General features: G+C 47.5%; 1 long non-coding RNA gene across 2 annotated transcripts in view; it reads right to left on the bottom strand.

Annotated features, from left to right (window-relative positions):
* Positions 1 to 21,646, bottom strand: part of LOC140214098 (uncharacterized) — a 174,747-nt gene extending 153,101 nt beyond the window's left edge. For both annotated transcript variants that reach the window (XR_011891020.1, XR_011891021.1), the window contains exons 1-2: positions 21,361 to 21,646; positions 20,902 to 20,990 (exon numbers count right to left, since the gene is read on the bottom strand). This is a non-coding gene — a long non-coding RNA (uncharacterized lncRNA). The remainder of the gene's footprint in view (positions 1 to 20,901; positions 20,991 to 21,360) is intronic.
* Between the last annotated feature and the right edge of the window lie 2,490 nt (positions 21,647 to 24,136).

The raw sequence follows: 24,136 nt of genomic DNA, 5'->3' as shown, positions 1-24,136 counted from the left end.
ACCAGATTATTTATATTTATGGATGGAACTTCGCGAAACGTTAAAGACAAAAAGTTTCTTTACAATAGAGCTATAGAATGAAACATCAGAAGAAGCACCATAAGGTTTATTTTTCATGAGCTTGTACAACCTCAGGGTTCATATTTTGTTGGAAGCAATCGGCGCTAAAGTAGTGCCAATTTCCTAAATAGTAATAGAAGCCAATGAAAGTGAGCAAGTATTATCAAATATTGCGATTAAACTTCCTTAACACATTACCCACTTTCTTTATTGCTTTAATTGTACTGGTTACCCGTAACTGGGCGAACATTTCTTAAATAATTATTATTAACATCCTGTACCAACTCTGCAGCTATGGGCGAGAGTGTAATGCTATAGTTAGATGCCCTAAATGTAAGCACTTCAGTGTTGTATTTTTGATGCTGTTGTTTTTATTTCGCGGCCGCCAAAGCTGGAAATCAAACCCGGCACCTTGTGGTCAATCCAATAAATATTGAACACAAAGCCTTTGAGCAAACATTTATTCAGAGTTTGACTCGATCGGTTCTTTTGTTGTTTCTCCTTTTGATGCTTTTGCATCAAAATTAAAAACCGCTAAGAAAGCATGGAATTACGCGTGAAATCCCTCTTACAAAATAGAAATCGAGCGTCTATCTCGAGAAGAGTAAGCAGGATCAACTATACGAATTTTTGTTTTTCTCGGTAAGTTTACCAACCAAGTTTTGCTACAATGCTGACAAGAGTCGTTCCGAACGCTCTCAAGTTAATAATAAAATGCGCCTAAATGAAGATCCGAGACCCCTTTGAGAATTTCTAGCAGCAAAATCACGGACACCCGCCTTCTTTTTTCGCTCCACAGAACCACCCGACACGTGTGCCATCTCAACATTGTCCATCTTAGCACCCTGCTTTCCTAAAGCACGGTGCACTTTCAGTCGACTTAACTTCGAGCACGTTCAGCCGCTAACGAGCTCAGCTAATTAGCATGCGCGTCAGCCATCTGGATTTGCTTCTTTTGTTTGATCAGTGGTATTCCAGCGAAACAAATAATATACCCGTGGAAATGACAGACGAGGCATCCACTCGCCATCACTTGTCCAAAAATGCCACAAATTTATAAACTTTCGCTTCGTGCTTAAGACAAGAATACGCAGTGGCAAGTAAAGATCGGGTGGTACGGATCATGAGAGAAGTAGAAGATAACGATAAGCAGCTCAGGCTGTGCCATCCGGGTGAGGCTGAAGTAATACGTTTATTGTTCCTAATTATACGCGTCCCTAAGAGTTAGTGTTGCTCAACGCTGCACGTTACAGCTCCACAGTGTGAATGTTTATTTGATGCTATTCATAGGTTAAAGCTGAAAACGCTACCATGGTATTATAAAATTCGGCTACCTGAGTTGTAAACTCTTGTAAACTAATACTCGCTTTATTTGCATATCAAGAACGAAGCGCCATGCCTTCAACCATCAAAAAAAAAAAGAAAAGGAATCCTCTGTACAGGCATATTGTGTAAGTGCAAGTAGAGATGCCCGAAAACTTGAAAGTTTTGGTATTTGGAGAACAGGAGGGCGACAAGGGCTTAGGTGAGATTACCGTGCCTTGCTGCGCGGCCTATATTAGGACAGTGAAAGAGAGAGAGAGAGAGAGAGAGAGCAAATGATAAATGAAAGGTAGGGAGGTTAACCAGGACTGAGCCCGGTTGGCTACCCTACACTGGGGAAAGGGAAACGGGGACGGAAAGATTAAAGAAAGAAGAGAAAGTGTTCAGTCAGATATCGTTCAGTCACTCAGTCCGGATCACAGACGCTGACTCAACCCTGTATCTTTCAAATATCGCAGCAGCGCTTTTGTTGCCTTTTGTAGCTGCGATATGCGAGGCCATGGTCCCAAGATCTTGTTCAAGGTGAACGGTTTTCTATCTAACTGGTTCAGAGCTGTGCAGAGTTCTTGTCTTTTATTTTCAAATGATGGGCAGTAGCACAGTAGATGGTCTATAGTTTCTTCGACACCGCAGGCATTGCACTCGGCGCTATCAGCCATTCCAATTAAAAACGTATATGCATTCGTGAATGCGACGCCCAAGCGTAAGCGGCACAGCATTGTTTCCTCATTACGCGGAAGCCCTGGTAACAGCCGCAGTCGCATAGATGGATCGAGGGAATGCAATCGATGTTGAGAGAAATCAGGTGTGTGCCACTTCTCCAATGTCATACGGTGCGCTAGCTTGCCTAAGGGTTGGGCTGCGTCAGTCCGCGATAAAGGTATAGAAACAAGGGTTGCTCCTTCATGTGCTTTCTTAGCAGGTTCGTCAGCGACGTCGTTGCCGGAGAAACCGCAATGGCCAGGCAGCCACTGAAACACGATGTCGTGTCCTTTCGCTATGATACCATGGTGCATTTCTCGTATCTCCGACACTAGTTGTTCACAGGACCCGCGACGAAGAGATGACAGAAGACATTGTAAGGCCGCCTTTGAATCACAGAATATTGCCCACCGATTAGCCGGTTGGTTGTTAATATAATCTACGGCACCTCGGAGGGCAACAAGCTCCGAACCGGTCGATGTTGTCAAGTGAGAAATCTTGTATCGGATGCTTAGTGATCGTGATGGTATAACCACTGCCCCGGTGGAGCTGGTCTGGGTGGAAGAGCCATCCGTATATATGTGGATGCGGTCAAAGTAGAAAGTGTGCAAACAATCCAGAGCTGCTTGCTTCAAGGCCAAGGTAGGCAGGTCGGTCTTCTTTCTTATCCCTGGAACCGTAAGACGCACTTGAGGTTGTTTTAAACACCACAAAGCTGAGGTTGAACGTGCTGATGGTGTGAAGCCCGATGGTAGGGAGGCACGATGCTTGCTGACCTCGTTGGAGAAGGATGCCTGTGGTCGTCGTTCTGGCAGACAGGCAAGAAAGCTTGATTGAATCCGTGAAATATGACGAACATGGGCCCCAAGCGAGTCGGTGCTGATGTAAGTCGTGATCGGATGGTCTTGAGCCATTATAATGGTTCCTGCTGTTGAGGTGCTCCGTGGAAGGCCTAGGCAAACACGTAGTGCCTGTGCTTGCACGCTCTGAAGTTCTCGAAGATTTGACTTGCATGTTTTAGCAAGCACGGGAGAACTATAGCGTAGAAATCCGATAAAGAGTGCTCGATATAACTGTAGCATGGAGCCCACTGACGATCCCCATGTTTTGCCGGCGATGAACTTGAAGATGTGAACAATAGATGTGAGCCTCTTCTTCAAGTGGGCAACCTGAGGGCTCCAAGAGAGGTCCCGGTCAACAATGACACCCAAAAACCGATGATTTTTCTTGTAGCAGATAGGCTGGCCATTGATGTACACTGGATAACCAGACATCGCTTTTCGCGTAAAAGCGACTAACGCACATTTTTCTGTTGAGATGGTAAGCCCTTGTGTCCGAAGATAGTCAGATGCCTGTGTTGCTGCTTGCTGTAGCCTTGCGCGAACCTGCAGGCGAGTGACCGCTGATGTCCAGATGCAGATGTCGTCGGCGTACATTGAAACACTCACTGTTTCCGGTAGGGATTCAGCCAGCCCAAGAAGCGCGAGGTTGAAAAGAACAGGGCTTAGAACACCGCCTTGGGGAACGCCTCGGCATGTGTAGTGGTCGGTAGTCGGACCATCTTCCGTACGCACGAACAAGGACCTTTGTGTCAAGTAGTTTCTGATCCATCGATATACTCGCCCTCCTAGTTCAACTGTCAGAAGTGCGTCTAGAATGGTTTGATGGGAAACATTGTCGTAGGCGCCTTTCACGTCAAGAAAGAGTGCTGCTGATAATCGCTTCCGAGATTTTTGTTGTTCTACAGATGATACCAGATCGATGACACTATCAATCGATGAACGGCCTCGTCGAAATCCCGCCATTGAGTCAGGGTAAATTTTGTTGTGTTCAAGGTACCATTCGAGACGCATGAGGATCATACGTTCCATGAGTTTCCCGACGCAGCTGGCAAGTGCTATCGGCCGATACGATGCCAGTTCGAGCGGTGACTTTCCATTAGTAGCGGTACCAGGCGGCTTCGTTTCCATTCCTGTGGGACGACACCACCTCGCCATGAGCTGTTAAAAAGGCTGAGGAGTTCTCTTTGTGCTTCTTGACCTAGGTGGCGCAAAGCACTATATGTTATCCCATCGGGCCCTGGTGAAGATGAACACCTACAGAGCGCCATAGCAGCTTCTAACTCTTCCATAGAGAATGGAACGTCCATACTTGTATCTCGTGGACCGGGGATGTCACCTAAAGTCATGTCAGAGACTAAATTTGTGCCGCCGGCGACTTTCGCACAAAAATCATCCGCAACTTCTATCTCGCGGCGGTTTTCATAGAGAGCAAGGGCGTTGAACGGGCGTCGTTGCTGGGGGCTTGAGCTAAGACCCCGTAGGGTACGCCACACACGGGATAATGGCTTGCGGAGGTCCAGTGACTCGCAAAAGCATTTCCATCTTTGATCCGCTAGCTTATCCATCCGCCGCTTTCTCTTCTTTTGCATGCGCCGAGCTTCTCTGAGGTCAAGAATTGACTTCGTGCGCGTGTACCTCCTTTCAGCTCGGCGACGTAGTGCACGAAGCCTTTCCAACTCAATGTCATTCTCTGTACGCTTTGATGAATGTGTGAAGCAACGCGTGCAATCTTGCATTGCGTCAGCAATTATTTCTTCTAATTTGCGTGCAATACGTTTCTTGCATGTGTCTTCTACACGAGCTTGAAAGACTGACCAGTTGATTTGGCGAGATACAACCAGTAATGCGGCGTCTAATCCATCGATTCTCACATAGGTCGGAATGTGATCACTTCCATGGGTTTCAATATCGGTGAACCACTGCACGCTCGAAGTCAGGCAACGTGACACAAAAGTCAAGTCAAGGCAGCTGCTGTACGTTGTTCCTCGCAGAAATGTCGGGCTTCCGTCGTTTAGAAGACATAGGTTGTGGCCAGATGCAAAAGATATTAGAGACTTGCCCCTCGAGTTTATCCTGGAGCTTCCCCATATATGGTGGTGAGCGTTGAAATCCCCTGTTATTATCCAAGGACCGGGAGTAGCAGTCATGATATCTTCTAGTCTTTTGCTATCAAACTGACTGGTTGGGGATAGGTAGACGCCAATAAGAGTAAAAGACAGCCTCTTCTTTTTCACAGTAACACAGACATAATGGTCACCGTCGTGTGGCGCTACGGGTTGGGAAAAATACGTAAGGCCTTTGCGGATGTAAACCAAAACCTTACTACTTCGGACACACGTGGTTGAAACAAAAGGTTCATACCCTGATAGTCTTATGGAGGCTGATAAGTTCGGTTCACAGATAACCAGTATAGGGAAGTGGTTGTCAAACACGAACTGCCGCAACTCCGAAATACGTGACCTCAAGCCTCTGGCATTCCATTGGAATATGGAGGCACTTCTGACATAATCCCGGAACGATCGCTGTTGTTGTCGATGAGCCGTGGTTCCGCTGTAGAAGCCCTCAAGCACTGGACTTGTGAAGGCTCTCAAGAACCGGATTGATGGCGTCCAGCACTTGCAACGCACTTCGAGCTGTTGGTGTCTTTAGCTTGTCCAGGAGAACACGAATAGCACTCATCAGAGAGCTTATCATGACAACAACTTGTTGATCCTGGTCTGACAATTTATCAGGAACAGATGAGGTATCCCTTGCTGTAGAGCTCTGATTTCGCTCAGTAGGGGCATGTAGCCGCGGGAGTGCAGGCCAAGCGTCAGCAGCCGTGCTGTTCGATGCACCTGTGTCCTTTGAGTTGACTGCGTTTGGCCGGGGCGGAAAAGCGGGTGGTAATGTCCGCGGCTGGCGTTCTGCAGAGGCTTTGGAGGTTCTTGATCGACGTCGGCGACGTGATCGTCGTCGCTTAATAGATGCTGATGCTTCTCGGTGAGACGAGTGGTCTCTAACCATTTTTTTCAATATTGCCATTTCCTTTCTTATCAAAGGGCATTCCTTCGAGGATGCATCGTGAGGGCCGCTACAGTTTGTGCACTTCAGCACATTGGCCTTGCACGTGTTAGTGGTGTGGGGCCCAGTGCAGCGAGAACAGACGGTAGTGTTCTTGCACACACTACTCACGTGTCCAAACTTCATGCATTTCCAACACTGCAGCGGTTTTGGTATAAACGGGCGAACTGCGTGTCGAAAGTGGCCCACTTTTACATGCGATGGGAGGGATTCGCCCTTAAATATGATCTTCACACACCGTGACGTGCCGAGACGAAACGCGTTTGTGATGACGGTGTTTTCGGTAGCCGGCTTGATTAAGATCGACAGATCGGAGTCGACAATGGTCTCGTCAACATCGTAAATTACGCTAGTACTGACTTGTTTGCCCAGCGGAATATGAGGGCGGACTTTCATCCCGTCAAGTTCCGTGACATTGCGCAAAGAATCCAACGCAGCTGCGTGTTCTACGTCAATCGCAAGGACGTTCTTACGGGTGTTCACTCTGATGTCTTTGATTTCATTCGGAACTAGCGCCTCTAGATGTGAAGACACGGCTTGCCTGTTGAGGCGTCTCAGGTTGTCAGTGGCGAGAACTGGCGCGAACAGGATGGTGAGCTCCTCGGTATTGCGCGAAGATCTCACAGTGGACTCACTCGAATTCGATGATGCGCTGAGAAATCTTCGCTTTGCTTTACGACTCCGCACCAGCTCGAAAGTGTCGTCACAAGAATCTTCACCGCTGACATAGTACTGCATCGTGTCGTCGCTGTCAGTGTCGCTCTCGGTGCCGTTGCGCTTCCTGGAGGCAGCCGTCGTGGGCACTGCTGAGTCCGGCGGACGCGCGTGAGACTCCATCTCCGTCGCAGTTAAGGAGGAAACAGCAGTTCAACGCAGAGTCCAAGAAATTCACAAAATGAGTAGAGCTGGAAGACTCGGCGTTCTGCCTGAAAGGCACTTCGTCTTCTTCCCCCAGGACAGTGAAAATCAAGCCAGTGCAGTGCTACCTGCCAAAAAGTATAGCGCAAGACAAGGACACATCGTACACTTATAAAAGTTGCATTTCAAATTATCTTGTATTCAGTTATGGTTGGATTTAAGTTACTTTTTGTTGAAGTGTAACTAAATGTTATGCGTGGTTTTTGCAGCGCTATGTCCTGTAATGTTTGAAGCAGATAGCTAGTGATCTCACAGACTGAGAAAATGGGTGCAAATGGAATAGAAATCCAGGCCACCAGCCCAGGTGCTTACGTGGATTGATGAAATTGCAAATTTGCACGGGAATAATCAACGCCAGCTGACGCAACTCCGGAGGCTCGGCGCTCTCCAGCACCGACCGACACATCGAGGGACAGGTCTGGCACGAGCTGAAGACACGATCGAGAAGCACAACCTGGCAGCCTACGTAGCTTCGCCTCCCTTACCCATCATTCTTTCGACTAATACAGTTGTTACTCACTCACTCTAATGCACCATCATCATCATCAGCCTATTTTTATCTGTACTGCAGGACAAAAACCTCTCTCACAGATCTCCAAATTACCCCTATCTTGGGCTAGTTCTAATGCATCTTTATGCTTTCTAAAGCACCATAAGGCATACGCTTCGCTAAAGGCACCCTCCTGCACAATTAGTTTCTTTTTCCTTTCTGTAGTACGCCCATAGTGCCGCTGTTCCACTCAGCGAAAGGCACCCGACGCCATTTCACTTCTTTGAGGAATAATTCTTTGCCATTCGACCCCCCTCTCTCTCTCTTTCACTTCCCAGCTTTCACTTCCATACACAAGAGGCGGTCCGCCCACCTACCCGCCCCTGTGACGCCACTGCTCCGGACACATGTCTAAAGCGTCCAATTTATTTTTCTTCGTTACATATTCGCTGGGCAGCGGTAATGTTCACTCGCAGACGCGCAAAAATGTTCATGCACCCTTTCGAGACACACTGAAGAAACAATTCGTCATTAGAACGAGTAGGAGAACATTACAGAAATGAAAATAGCAAAGAAGTTGAGCATCAGTACGAAACTCTACAGTACGTGACGGCGGGCTGCCAGCTTACTCTTGGGTGTCGTACGGTCGCTAAGGTCTTCTTAGTGTTCAATGGCATACACATCGGTTGGAACTACGAGAAGCAATGAAAAAGCTAAACACGCGAAGAATGGTTAGAATGTGGCCCAGCAGGGATGCTCGAACTTTGTCGCGAAGTACCATATCCTGCAGGAGGATATTACGCTGTAAAGAAACGTACAGCCTCCTTTCATCTAGCAAACAGTTACGTGGGTGGCACGAGGCCGAAATGCCACTCTGGGAAGGTCGCTGAAAGCGAATGCGTGGGTGCTTTTTGCGAACGTTGATCTGGAGGGTAGCAAGACAACTTCGTGTTTACCTCCAATTGAAGAACTGCACGCCTCCATTCTCATTTCCGCACGTCTGCCAGGCCGTTCGCCTCCATTTCCGCTTCGCGAAGAACGCGTCTCGCCGCCGCCCCCCTTTGTTTTTCTTTCTTTTTCAAAGAGAAAGGTGATGGCTCATCATCTTGCCCATCGTCTCATTACTTCCGTCCTCTTGGCAGAGCAGAGACTTCTCGAGAAATTTTCGAATCTGTTTTAATGAAAGGCGAAGTTTGGAATACGCGTGTCCTGGTTTAGTGCTGTGTTATCGTTCGTCGATCATCGGTCAGGAGAAGAGGTGCTGCTTCTTAATTTGATGACTGCACGTCAAGACAACAAGTTTGTTTTCTAATTACAGAGAAAGCTTCTAGCTCCCCGTGGTTCTGTAAAAGTATCACATGGGGCCTATAATTAAGTCACAACATGATCTACGCAATATCAAGAACTTCAAGGCCGTTGTAGATACTTAAACTCTCACGCGTAATATTTGCTTGTATTGGTCATGGCTGCTGTCCTTGTGTACTTTGGTCGCCTCTATGGAATCCGATATTTCTACTCTGAGATTCCAGCATCATTTGACGAGCGAAAGTTGCAGGCACGTGCTACGCGGTACACGTGTATTCCATTTCGCTAACACACACACAAAAAATGAAGCATGCCATCCCAGGCATGGGCAGGTGAAGATGAGTAAAAACAACTTTTACGCCTAATGACGTGGGTTTCATTATTTATTTACTGCTTATAAAATGATATAGTTTATCGTCGTTCACTAATCAGGGAACAGACAACAGCTGAAGAATGAATAAAAAAAAACAATTTGGCTCGTGTATCCAAAAGACAATACGCATTAAGCGGGGCTGTCACTGACCACGACTAATTAAGCAAAAAAGTCACCATTATATCACTCCCACAATTTACGCGTTACCGTAGCTTAGTGGTTGTGACGTTGCGATGATGTGCTCGAGGGCTCGGGCTCGACCCCGGCCGCGTTGGCTATATTTGGATGTGGGCGAAATGCACAAATGCTCGGGTACTCAGATGTTGGTGTACGCTTTAGAACCCAAGGTGGTAAAAATTATTCCGGAGTGTCCCACTACAGAGTGCTTCATACTCAGATCGTGGTTTTGGCATGCAGTACCTAATAACTTTATATTTTTTTACACCGACCACAGACATTCCCATATCGCTGGTGAATGAGCTTTTTATAGGTTTATGAAGGGTGCACGCAACTTTAATAGCTCCTCGTCTGACATATCGCATAGAAAGCCATCTGAGGGGTACGCAGGATAATGAAGAAAATTGTAGTATATGCACCATTAACTTCATTACCTTGCGGGGAAATCAGATAGCTTTTTATAGAATATGCCAGACGACAGGCTATTAAGTTTGCGTCATTTTTAAGGAGGGGGTATTAAGACACCCGTCACTGTCAACATTACAGGCTACAGCAGAATACGGTAAACTTCTCCTGGGAAATAAAAAGCAGCCCGCCGAAAGGCCGAAAGCATGCGACACACACGCGAAAGACAAGAGAGAAATAGCCACAATGCCTTCCCAGTCTCTGCAGCAATATCAATTTTCGTTTCTTGAACGGCTGCGAAGTCAAAGTGTCTGCTGACTAGCTGCCGGCGTAGCTGCACCTGCTTCTGGTCGGACCGGAAGCAACCTGCTTTAACCGTTGCAAAAAAAAAAAAAAAATGGCTGTGGCTTAGCTAAGGTTCAGCCCAGGATGCGAAGCATACTAGCCTTTATTTTAGTTGTTGAGCCACTGTTTAGCCTGGTGAACTGCTGTTGCTTGGCTATATTTGGTTCGGCTAGTAGAAGAAACAACTCATGCGTTACTCTCCTTCGCCTTCAAGAGTGGAACGTCACAGCGTTCCCGTCGACCCGCCAACGGGTGTAAGACAATGGGCTACGGCGCAGCGACTACGCGCCCCGCATTGGACGCGGTGAGTGTCGAGCAACGCAGCGTTCGGCGCGGCAACGAAATGTGCACCTGAGCAAGCGACGCACGCCTGAGCCTTAGAAACAGCTCGTTTCTAAGGCAACACCGCATTCACTAGAGGCGCTTTTGTACCGCTTCGAAGCATCGTACTCGTGGCTCAGTGGTAGCGTCTCACACTCCGGAGACCCTGGTTCGATTCCCACCCAGCCCATCTTGCAAGAGTTGAGCCAAAGCCACCTAGAAAAAAAATGGCTGTGGCTTAGCTAAGGTTAAGCCCAGGATGCGAAGCATACTAGCCTTTATTTTAGTTGTTGAACCACTGTTTAGCCTGGTGAACTGCTGCTGCTTGGCTATATTTGGTTCGGCTAGACGAAGAAACAACTCATGCGTTACTCTGCTTCGCCTTCAAGAGTGGAATGCGACAGCGTTCCCGTCGACCCGCCAAGGGGTGTAAGACAATGGGCTACGGCGCAGCGACTACGCGCCCCGCATTGGACGCGGTGAGCGTCGAGCAACGCAGCGTTCGGCGCGGCAACGAAGCTCGTTTCTAAGGCAACACCGCATTCACTAGAGGCGCTATTGTACCGCTTTGAAGCATCTTACTCGTGGCTCAGTGTGCTGTGGGCACATCTGGTGGTTGCGCGATATTCATTCGTAATAACATAGGCATCTCTGATGTGAGCATTGTTATCTCGGAAGCAGGACGCTTGCGTATTATAGACTTTTTTTTTCTGGTCACCCCTGGCGAGTGATCTGTGTTTATGCACCGAATAGCGCGACTGAGCGCGTAACCTTCTTCGAAAGAATCGAGTGTTACCTGCAGTGTTCGAAACGTATTGTTATGCTTGGTGATTTCAATTGTGTGCTGATGGCAGAGGACAGAGCTAAAGTTGTACTTTGCCGCGACAAAAGTGCAAAGGTACTAGATGCACTAACCCAAGAGAATGATTTGGAGGACCTGGGCTGGCTGCTTTCAAATGGAAATCGACCCGTTTTCACACACTTCCAGCGTGGCAGCAGTGCGCGGCTCGATAGAGTGTACGCCAAGGTTGACTTTGTGAGCATGTGCACTAAGTATGAAGTAAAGCATGTCTCTTTTAGTGATCACAGTCTTGTAATGGTGACGGTTGGGGGCAAGAAAAAGAAAACGCAATTCAATTGGCAGTTGTGGAAGTTTAATGTTAAATTACTGGGTGACGAGATATTTAACGAAAAAGTAAAGAAAAAAATAGAAAGCGTGGCCGGCATTGCAGCAAAGTCGCGTGCGGCTGAATGGGACCAATTCAAGAACGAAGTCAAATTGATAGCTATCGAAAGGGGGACACTGCTCCGTCATAAAAAAAGGGAAAAAACCAAGGAATTGCAATGCCAGCTTGATTTTATGATCAGCATGGAAACCTCAAATCCCGGGATATACGGTAAAGACATCTGTGAAGTTAAGGGTGAGCTCGAGGCTATGGACGTCGAAAAGTATCGATCAGCAGTAATAAGAGCGCGAGCTGAGAAGATCTGGTTGGGGGAAACTCCTAATAAGCGCGCATTGTGTGACGAAAGGAGATACGCAACACAAAATGAAATCAGAGAAATTACGTATCAGAACACTATTACCAGCGACATTGAAGAAATTAAACGTGCATTTGTCGAGCACTACGAGAACTTAATAGGTGTAAAAAGAAGTGGGAGCATTCCGTTGACACAGGATACCCTTGATTTAATGCCACGGTTAGATGGTGATACTCGAGCCCTTTTGGAGAAACCCATTAGCGTAGACGAAATAAAACAGGCAATAACTGAACTACCGCTGGGGAAGACACCTGGGCCAGACGGCCTCGGTGCCGCATTCTACAAAGCTTATGCCGATGAACTGGCGCCCATTTTACACGCAGTCATCACGGAGGCGTACGAAACGGGAGAAATGCCGCTCTCTTTCCGTGCTGCTCACGTGGTGCTGATTCCTAAAACCGACGACCATGCTACGCTGCTAGCTGTGGGCGCGTACCGTCCGATAACGCTCACGAACACCGACTACAAAGTTTATACGGAAGTGCTGGCAAAACGACTGCAGAGCGTCATCACATTTCTAGTCCGACCACACCAGACATGTGGCATAAAAGGTCGCTCTATCTCTACAAATGTGCATGTAGCCCGTAGTATTCTTGAGTGCTGTGACATTTTTGGCGGACGGGTCGCTATGTTGCAGCTGGACTTAGCAAAGGCATTTGATCGTGTGTCACATGAAGCTCTTTTTTGTATCCTTGAACACGTTAACATAGGCACAGTTATACTCGATGGTCTAAAAATGATATACAATGACTGCATAGTAAATATCGTGCTGAATAAGACATTAACTGAGAACATTAAACTCAGATCATCAGTGAGGCAAGGTTGTCCATTGTCACCGCTGCTCTTTGCAATTTATTTAGAACCTTTCTGTTTATCTCTAATAAGTAACGAAAAAATCAATGGTTATAAGCTTGAATCGTCCCATGTTAAAGTGCTTGCATATACTGATGACGTCGCAATCTTTTGTACAGATCGCCAAAGTGTACTAGAGACGATAAGCGATGCTAAAAGATATTGCAGGCAAACCGGATGCGAGATCAATTGGGACAAGAGCATCGGATTTTGGCACGGAAGTTGGGACAACACACCGTCTGTCTTTGCCAATTTACAATGGTCCGTGTCTCCTACGAAATATTTGGGGGTACCGCTTGAGCACTACGAGAGTGCCGCGCAGTACTGGGAGGAAGAGACGTCGCGCGTAAAAGAGAAAACCGGAGGATGGCAGGGTCGTGATTTGTCAATGTTTGCAAGGGCAAGGAGGTTGTGTTCATATAGGAGGTTGGGATTCCTGGATTCCTGGATTGGGAAGAATTGGGGATAAAAATTAATGGAGAATACCTTAGTAACTTGCGATTCGCTGATGATATTGCCTTGCTTAGTAACTCAGGGGACCAATTGCAATGCATGCTCACTGACCTGGAGAGGCAAAGCAGAAGAGTGGGTCTAAAAATTAATCTGCAGAAAACTAAAGTAATGTTTAACAGTCTCGGAAGAGAACAGCAATTTACAATAGGCAGCGAGGCACTGGAAGTCGTAAGGGAATACATCTACTTAGGGCAGGTAGTGACGGCGGATCCGGATCATGAGACGGAAATAATCAGAAGAATAAGAATGGGCTGGGGTGCGTTTGGCAGGCATTCTCAGATCATGAACAGCAGGTTGCCATTATCCCTCAAGAGAAAAGTGTATAATAGCTGTGTCTTACCAGTACTCACCTACGGGGCAGAAACCTGGAGGCTTACGAAAAGGGTTCTACTCAAATTGAGGACGACGCAACGAGCTATGGAAAGAAGAATGATAGGTGTAACGTTAAGGGATAAGAAAAGAGCAGATTGGGTGAGGGAACAAACGCGAGTTAATGACATCTTAGTTGAAATCAAGAAAAAGAAATGGGCATGGGCAGGACATGTAATGAGGAGGGAAGATAACCGATGGTCATTAAGGGTTACGGACTGGATCCCAAGGGAAGGGAAGCGTAGCAGGGGGCGGCAGAAAGTTAGGTGGGCGGATGAGATTAAGAAGTTTGCAGGGACGGCATGGCCGCAATTAGTACATGACCGGGGTTGTTGGAGAAGTATGGGAGAGGCCTTTGCCCTGCAGTGGGCGTAACCAGGCTGATGATGATGATGATGATGCAAGGGCAACGGTTTGTAATTTGTTTTTAATTGCCAAAGTGTGGTATGTCCTCCAATTTTTGTCCATGACCCGTGTGAATGTACAGAAAATACACAGAGTATTTGCTGTTTTTATCTGGGGTTCCACTTGGGAAAGGGTCAGCCGTACCAACTTGTTTCGTCCTGTTCGAGATGGTGGTCTTGGATTGTCGCATTTGTTCTTACGACAGATTGTTTCTCGTTTTGTCTTCTTACGAGATCAAAGCGATTCATTCTTGCATACGATGATCCAGATCCGTTTGAAAAGCGTTTTGCCTGAATTTATTGTGTCTAGTGCACAGCCTGTACACTATCGGCTTAAAGGCTACTTGCGAGAGGTAGTCGACTCCCTTCGAATATTAAAAGCTCGGTTTTCCCTTCAGTACCTGAGCACAGTAACAAGAAAGAAACTTTACAAGGATTTAGTTGAAGTTATGATGCCAGTGCCATTGTACCGAATGAATTACTATGGAGGCCCAGGACAAGATGTTTTAAAAAGAGTTAAAAGGATGCCAGTGAGAGCAAGCGTAAAGTCGTTCTTCTTTAAATTGCATACATCTACCATTCCGGTCAAAACATGGATAGCCGACAAAGGAACATTTGTACCATGGACGACAAACTGTGCGCTATGCAACAAGCCGGAGACCATTGAGCACGCTTTCATTGAGTGCTGGGATGCAATTTTTTATTGGGACGTCTTCCAAAGAACTCTTAAAAAGGAACTGCCGATAACAGCACAGGGTATACGTTTCCTGCCGGTAGACAGCCATCAGGGCTTTCCGTACGACATGATAATGCTCCTGGGCCTCCATAGTCTTTGGAAGACACGGATGGCGGTAACGCACGCCGATGTGAATGCGCGCTCAGCACGAGAAAACTTTGTTGAAAGCATTATCTTCATACGCGAGATATATCGTGTACAGGCAGATCCGCCTGACTGGTTGGGTATTCTTGATGAATTAGTGAATTTCAAGAAATTTTAGCTTGTCACGTTGGTCCAAGTAGCCCAACGGGCTTTTATGTATGTATGTCATTTTGTGAATAAAGAAAAAAAAAAAAACTCGTGGCTCAGTGGTAGCGTTTCCGTCTCACACTCCGGAGACCCTGGTTCGATTCCCACGCAGCCCATCTTGCAAGAGTTGAGCCAAAGCCACCTAGAAGCAAGCGCAGCTGCTTATATACCGCCGCGACGCCGCGAGCGACGGCGCGAGTTGGAGCCCCGTTTCTCCTCTGTCGTGACGTCACGGTGTCACTTGGCATTGAAGGCGACACCGCCGCGCCTGAGGAGCTGGGTTGAGCTCTCGTAATATGATTCGCATAAAAGCGCAGCTGCTTATATACCGCCGCGACGCCGCGAGCGACGGCGCGAGTTGGAGCCCCGTTTCTCCTCTGTCGTGACGTCACGGTGTCACGTGGTATTGAAGGCGACACCGCCGCGCCTGAGGAGCTGGGTTGAGCTCTAGTAATATGCTTCGCATAATAGGTTTCTGGGACAGCGCCATGGCGGCTGCAAGTTCTGTCTCGTAACTGCATGCGGCGATCTAGTGGCGAAGTTGGAGGTCTATCCTTCCTCGTACAACTCTAGGCCTCCTTGATTTCGAGCGTCTGCACTTCCCCGAATAATTTAATGGCCTCCAACGACTTGTCTAGATTCGCTTGTTGAGTCGCTTTCCTCACTGCTATCAGTGTGGCACAACTTAGTTACCCGTATATCAGGAGAGTCCCCGTACTTACACATGCCGTGGTATACTGAAAGAAGCTCGTGTGTGCCCTCAGTACTTCAGTCTCCGACCGACAGACAGGCAGACAAGCTTTATTATAGGAATAATCGCTAATGGTCGGGGCCCCTAGTTCAGGACCCTGCTGGCTCTTGCCATCTTCTCAGCTACGTCGATCAGCTTGAGCTGGTCGTCGAGGGCCTAGCTCGACAGCACTGCCTCCCATTGCTCCCTCGTGGTGTTCGTGTCGGGGTGTTTTACCTAGTCTCCAAAGTTTCTGCATGAGTAGCCAACTTAAATTCTCGTGCTTGCGCGTCTTTGGCTCAGGTGCCGTGCGCACCTGCTTCTCCCAGGGAAACCTCACGTCTGCACTTCCTACCTTGTCGTCAGACGTCACCACACTGGTGCACTCGCTATCAGATGCCCTATCGACATCCTTGGCTTCGGACGCCACGTTACCTGGAACATCGCCTGTTGCTTCAAGGAACTCTGTAGTATCCACGATGCGGTCTTCCAAAGCATCATCAGGTGGTGTTCAGCATGTGAATAGTTTATCGGCGTACCGCAGCACGCATGCTTCTGGCGAGTGTCCAAACCGGTGACACTCCTCGAAGCACGGCGTCTGGCAGTGTCGATCAGTGCGCCAATACCAATACCATAAATGCTTATTAGGCTCTGCAAGCCAGAAACGGTCAGATGTAGAATGTCGCTGATGCGAACTCCGTGTGCACGTGAGCGTACGACGTCTCGACTATGTCTGCGCATCGATTTCATTTCAAACACCCTCCAAGTTTCTGCAGATATTGCCTTATTCTTCCCAAACGACTGAAGCACTTCACGTATGTAAATATCTTGCATGTCTTCAGGCAGCCACAGCAGCTTCATCGTAACTTCTGTACGGTCAGTGTCTATCACAACGCATCGTCGGCCTCGAACGCAAAATTCACCCCAAGTGACTAGCTTCGTTTTAGCTAGCGCTACCATGCAAGTCGGCATCCACACATGTGACATTTGAAACTGACTGAACGAGCTTATGTCCTCGAGTTAAATAACATTCCGGATAGCGTCTCTTAAGGTTTGAGCGGGGTAGGGCCGATTATCGAGGTCTGCCTACAGAAAAACCAGGTGGGCGACGACCTCACGGGAGAGCAGACGATGCAGGACGATACAGCAGTAATAATTATTGCAGGCACAAATCTGTCCTGTGCCTTGGCTTGAAGCCGACTGTTCCTTCGTGGCGGAGAGCTTCAAAGCGTGACCGTTTACAACAGCGTCTTCATCTTTCTTCATTAGGCCTCGACCGCACGCATGCTTGTTTCGTTCCAAAGCCAACTAGCTCTTCGTAGGGATGCCAAAATAGACCACCGAGTTTAAATGCCTGCTTAGTTAGGTATAATCTAACCAACACACCGGAGTAATGGCAGGCACAACTCACCAGCTCAGACCCGAAGGTGCCAGGAGGCTCTTCTTGGTCACGTTCGGCTAGCGGCAAATTTCAGCGGAACCATGGAGTTGGGACGCCACCCATCAAGCTCCTAATCCACTATCCCTCTTTCCCCAATTCAAAGAAGTTATTCTCTCTCTCTCTCTCTCTCTCTCTCTCTCATAAAATGCTCGGCGCGTGAAGGCCGCGCCACTTCTTCGTCTTCTTGCCTTGTGACAGCTCGCGCTCTGAGGTGACGTGTTAGACTGCACTATGTCCGTGAACGGCCAAATTTACCTCGGTATTTTTATAGTAGTACGCCACGCAGAAATTGTGCCATGTACCAACTTCTCGATCGGAAAAGTTAATCATGCTTTCAGATTTCTTCGACAGAGCGCGCATTCCACCGTCGTTTTAACACACATGACACGACCAGCCATAGGCATGTGCACAGCATGTAAGTAATCGCTGATGACGTCGCATTCTGTGTTTCTCTCGTTTACGCTTATTCACTACCTATCCAGAAACCAAGAATTGTCATGTTGTAAGCTCGCGCCGAAGGCGCAGCCTATAAATTGTGCCATATGCCGCCGTGCGGTCATCTTCAACGTCCTCGTCGTGCTGCTCTCGTCAAATCACTACGCTCGCGACCCAAGCACACAACAACCACTCAAATTACAAAAAGACGCTGGTCCACCTGATATCGCTTTGCGGAACCACAACAATGCTAGATAGCCAAGAACTTCCAAAATGCTTCGCGTAACACCGTTTCCCGCAATGTTTTTTAAAGAATTTTGTTTAAATTCAGGACTACCGAAAACGTTATAAATATCCCATTTCACCACATTCACAAGTTGGCAGCAGCGTTTCGTTTTTCCGCTTACGACTACAAGGAAGGAAGGAAGGAAAAAGTGGAGAAGGAAGGCAGGGAGGTTAACCAGTTTTGCCTAACCGGTTTGCTACCCTACACATGGGAGGGGGATGGGGGGGATGAAAGATGGGGAGAAGAGATAGAGGGCACATAACACGGCACACACATCGTTGGTTACAGTCTGCCACTCTTGTGTGGTACGTGACATCACTGTCACAGTCGCTTGTCCAAGCCCGTATCCTTCATAAACCGAAGTAGTCCCTTCGTCGCCTTCAGCTGCGATGTCTTCAGTCGGCGATATGTGAAAATGGTTGCAACTGACAATGGTCTACTGTCAAGGTGCGCTAGAACGGACGCCATGGACTGTCTCTGAACATTATATTCAGGACAGTCGCACAGAATGTGTTCCAGCGTCTCCTCGCAAAGACAGGCATTGCAGAGAGCGTTGTCGGCCATTCCAATGCGAAACGAGTAAGATTTCGTGAAGGCCACCCCTAGCCATAAGCGATAAAGCAGGGTGGCCTCACTTCGGCGGAGTCCGGTTGGCATACAGAGATGCATCAAGGAGGGCAGGTCGTGTTGATGATCGCTGCGGTTGGTCTGGCTGCTTGGTGTGCACCATAGAGAGAGCGTGATCTCCTGTGCAAGCACTTGAAGTCTGCTGGCTGCGTCGGAACGTGAAAGTGGTATGGCCTCTTCCTGTGTGTCTTCAAGAGCTGTCCGAGCGGCTTTATCGGCGTCTTCATTTCCGATGACGCCGCAGTGACTTGGCAGCCACTGAAACGTCACGCGATGTCCTTTGTCATGTGATGTATGAAGTAGACATCTAATATCGAATACGAGCTGTTCAGATGGCCCGCGACGCAGAGCTGATAGTACAGATTGTAGGGCTGCCTTTGAGTCGCTGAAAATTGACCATTGTCGAGGTGGTTCCCGATTGACAAAACAAAGTGCAGCTCGAAGAGCAGCTAGTTCCGCAGATGTAGATGTCGTTGGGTGGTCAGTCCTAAAGCTGATGGTAATACCTCTTTCTGGGACGACTGCAGCACCGGACGAACACTGGATGTTTGTGGAACCGTCAGTATAAATATGTGCACTGTCTGCGTACCTCTCGTGCAGAAGAAGCAAAGAAATCTTACGAGTGTAATATAGAGGCAATCGTAAACGTACGTGTTATATATTTCCAGGTTTTCCGGTGATTATCAAGCAGTAATGATGCCCGTATAGCAGCTACGTTGCTGTTTGTAATTAACATATACGGTCGCAGCAACGCGGCGAAAGAACCCGCCATCCGTCTCCTATCACTTCATGTCGCGTGAAAGCGAAAAAGCCAGCGAACATTGGGCGTGGCGCCACCGCGTCTGCATTCACCGCGCTCAGTTCGACCGTAAAATTCGCTCCATGTAGCCCAGGCTTACCGATCAAAACTGCGTAGGAGAGAGACGCAGGAATGCACATGGTTCAAATCAACCGGATTTCCAGAACACTTGCGTCACCTCACGCAAAATTATTTCGAGAAATCGTTACTTGAGAGATGCGACGAGTGCCTAGGCCCACGAGCAGAACCGTTTGAGGGATCCTTTGAGCAGACAATCTGATACCCCTGTTACACGGGCGACTTTAACCGCGGTTAACGTAACCGCGGTTATCGCTAAACGCGGTTAGCGCGGTTACACGGGAGGCGAAACTGCGGTTAGGCCGCTAACCGCTGTTGACCGCCAGCCGAGCTTGGTAACCTCGGTTTAGTGTAACCGACGTCTCGGAAACGGGCAAAATGGCGTACGGTACTTCTCCCGAGTGCAGCGTTGGCGCTTCCCAGATATCTTCTAAAAAGCGTATCATTTGGCCTGACGCGACGACTGAGGCACTGATTCGCATTTGGGAAGATAATCTGGCCGCTCTGCGCTCAAGTAGTCAAAACGCGCGCCTCTACGCAGAGATGACGGCTACGCACAAATTTCAAAATTTAAGAACAGCGCGATCGAACTGTACAAGTGAGATACACACAAACACTGTGTTTTTGTGTGCGTCTCACTTTCTTGTTCAATTTGATGGCGCTGCATTTAAACTTATAACTTCAATATTTTTAACATGTACTCTTTTGTGATAATTTGTGCAATGTGAAATAGCAGTGTACATACATTAACACCTGAAAGCACTGCCTTTTCTTTCTTTTTTTATTCTTTTATTTTTTTTGTAAGTGCAAGCGTATGGTTCCAAAGTTCATTAGCGTAAAGTTTCACTCCCTTTAATTATGTAATCAATGTTTGTTAGTTGAAACATTCATTCGTTCATTAAGAATTTCATACCTTTTCGTTCTGTGGACTTAATTTTATTTTATATTTACCCATTTTTGACCCTTAATTCTGATTTTTATATATTTGTATGCCCAGCAGGCATGCTCACAACTGAGAGCAGCAGTGTCGAAAATAAATAACCTACACGTGCAAAACGCAGTCTTACACGTTAAAACTCACAAATGTGACAATTTTTGCTGAAAAAGAACATCTTTATACCACTGTAATCAAATGTCGAAGAAAAATTATTCAAAATGAAGCCTGTACGCATGAGATCACGTGACGCGTCATCAGGCCATTAACTGTGATCGGGATAGCCCGTGTAACTCTGGCGGACTACGGTTCGCGTTCATCACGGTTGAGCGAGTTGACCACGGTTAAGTTTAACCGCGGTTAAGCTGCCCGTGTAACTAGGGTATGAATTGCGGAACCGCGTTTTCATTTTTGAAGTTTCAGCGGGGTTCGCTCGTATGTTTCCGCCAAGAAGCTCAGCAGACGTATTTCTTGTGTATACGGCATAGCTTTCAAGGCAATAACAAACATCACCAATGACGACGAAGCTGTTCCACGTACCTTCAGCCGCTCCTTTGTGGCGTAGCTTTTCTGTTGTCTCCTGCTTGAACACTTTGGCTTTCCGGCGCTTGTAGGCGTCAGAGAGCCGTCTGCGTAGAGGGCGCATACATATCGAGTTATATTCATGCCGCTCTCTGAGAAGAGGATAAAAAAAATTACAATTACACCAACATCCCTGCTATACAGCAGCACCAAAGTGATGCTGTTGAAGACAATTCCACAATCTCCTCAATTAGAATCATAACATACCATGCTCCGCTAGATTTACAAGCAACCCAGAGGTATACAAGAACAGGTACACTTCAAATGATCAACAGTAACCGTACAGGGTATCTCTCAGTAGCGAACGTTTTGACGATGGGACGTTTGTTCGCCTGGTCCTGCCGAGAACAAGTCCCTGCGTCGGAACGTTGCCTTTTGAGAGCACGCTCATTCGACTACTATTGAATATTTCTTTACCTTTCGTGCTTCAGAAATCGAAGATTTCGCTCGGCTGCCTTGCATGCTTTCGCGAAATGCACGGAGCGCTTCGGCAGTATAGCGTACGTGAATTGTTCCAAATGCCGTGAATTGTTCCAAATACTAAAAAGCCTCAAATGCTCTGCGGGAAGAAATGCGGCCTTTCGCGACGCCATCATCGCGAAAAAGAACTACCATGGCACATCGCGCATGCAGCCGCCGGCTGCACCGCCCTCATCGCGACCGTCTGGCCCGGTAAACCAGACTGAGTTACGGCGACTGCAGACGATCCGCTATCTACCGCCGCGAGCAAGAACGGACGCTGGGTGATCGCGACACTGTGCTTGAAACACAGGGGCCGTATCCTCATTTTCAAGGTTTGGATATGGTCCGGCGTGGACCAGCGTGCCTGGCAGCGGCCGGCGAAGTCGGATGCGTTACGGCTTCGCCGCCATAATCGCACAATACTTCGCATCTTCGGCGCGTTGAACGTGGCGCGCTGCACCGCAGCGATAAGCTGCTGCCGTGCATGGCGCATGCGTGCAAGTGCGCTTTGAGCGAGCGCTTTCGCATAAGGCGAAAGCGCAATCTCAGCGCAATATATTCAGTGCATCCGAAGTACATATTGTTCAGCATGCCGCCAACGAGACGATGCTGCCCCCCAGCCGATGTAGAGCGCCATTATGCTCACTGGTCTAGCGTCTTTGGCGCGAAATAGGAAACACAAATAATGGGGAGGGGAAGATCTTCCCCCCCCCCCGAAATTATTAGGCATAACCCCCCCCCCCCTCCCCGCCAACACGACCACTCCTCGTACACATTCCTAAAGAGCCGCCAAATCAATCGTGAGACTTGACAGTTATTCGGCCGTCAACACTTTGTCGCCTTCTTCACTCCTTTTGGATGGAGGTAGTTACTGGCATCTCCTAGTGTGTGAAGACCAGTTTTCTCTACGATTCGGTGCCCGAGCGATTAACTCGATATGCGTTCAGTTCTCACCATCTAATGCAACGGTCACTCGCGTCTCTCTTGCTTCTTTAGTTCAACCTTCTTTGTTTAGACTAATCCAGGCACCAGGAAAGCCATTCGGTTCGTAGTCAGCTGGTCTGTATGCGAGCGGAACGAGCTGCGGTCGAAGAAAACGCCAGTGGAGTTTAACTTTTTCTTTCGCTTTACTATTTTCTCGAGTGACGGCTCGCCGCGATGCTGGCAGATCCTTGCAACCATATGCCCGTGATATGGGTAAGATCAGGTTGAAAATAAAATCATGCGAAACAGTGTCCGTCATCAAGCCGTGCAATAACCGTCAAACCCATAAGCATGCAATATAAATGTCACGCGTTAGCTCGTCTGCTTTTTCCATTGTAGAGCACTTTTCAGGCAAAATTGGAAACTGGAAACAAGAGTCACAAAGAGTTCAGAAGCTAAGCGATCTATTAAGGGGCAGAGCCGAGACAACAGCCAAACAGGAAGGAAAAATGAAAATTAACAAATTTAACCGTTGTTTGTGAAAATATTGATGGATCAACATCTTTTTATTCAAAAAAGTGCAGATAAATCGCCACCAGAACTGGAGAATAATGCCGTGTGTTTTGAATGACGCTTCTACAGTTATCAGTAGAGCCTCCGACGTAGCCACTTCTCTGCTATGCTTATGTGGGTGTTTTTCTGACCTTCGGTGGTGGGCGAAGTACCTATAGAACCCCAGCATATTGCGCTCTACGCGATTGTACGGGGCTAGTGGCCGTGAATCGTTACGCAACTTCCCGAATAACAACACGAGTCGGTTTTGGCGCTTGGTAGAGCAGTAAACGAGGCATCCAAAAGAACTGCGACTGTTCCGCAAATAAATATTTCTCTATAATTCTTCCATAGCTAATTCAAAAAACGCGGGTAGAAATCTTTATTTCACACTTTCGCTTGCTTACTTGTTCTTGGCAGTGTTCTTCCTGCGCTTCTTTCATGCGCGAATACAATTGATGTGGTTCCTTGTGTGCCAAGTAAAGGAGAGATGTATCTCACAGGCGTACCTGTGAGATAAACATTATTTCATTTCTATTTTGCGGGTTTACGCATCTTTATGACGAATAATGGGCTTTATTTACATTTGTACTAGTAAAGGTACCCCTCCCGCCTCATTTGCATGGAAAAATTACCTCAATCACAGAACGTTTAGAACACAGAGCCACAAGACATTCGCAACCTTAGATTATGTAGACATACACCCATACAATTTACAGAACGCACAACCTAACTTGGCTGCAACTATATGATTTTAGCTTCGAACAGGTACCCTCGTGACAAAATAAGCGCTACTATTATTCTTCTTCCAGTATTTCTAGGGTTTAGCATCTCTTATACACATTAACATTAACATACACATACATTAACAGCTGTCTCTTACCAGTACTCACCTACGGGGCAGAAACCTGGAAGCTTACGGAAAGGGTTCTACTTAAATTGAGGGCGACGCAACGAGCTATAGAAAGAAGAATGGTGGGTGTAACGTTAAGGGATAAGAAGATAGAAGATTGGGTGAGCGAACTAACGTGAGTTAATGACATCTTACTTGAAATCAAGAAAAATAAATGGGCATGGGCAGGGCATGTAATGAGAAGGGAAGATAACCAATGGTCATTAAGGGTTACGAACTGGTTTCCAAGAAAAGGGAAGCGTAGCAGGGGGTGGCTGAAAGCTAGGTGGACGGATGAGATTAAGAAGTTTCCAGGGACAGCACGGCCACAATTAGCACATGACCGGGGTAGTTGGAGAAGTA

Source organism: Dermacentor andersoni, chromosome 11, assembly GCF_023375885.2.
Source record: "Dermacentor andersoni chromosome 11, qqDerAnde1_hic_scaffold, whole genome shotgun sequence".
Lineage (NCBI taxonomy): Eukaryota > Metazoa > Arthropoda > Arachnida > Ixodida > Ixodidae > Dermacentor > Dermacentor andersoni.
This window is presented reverse-complemented; position numbering and strand designations above follow the sequence as displayed.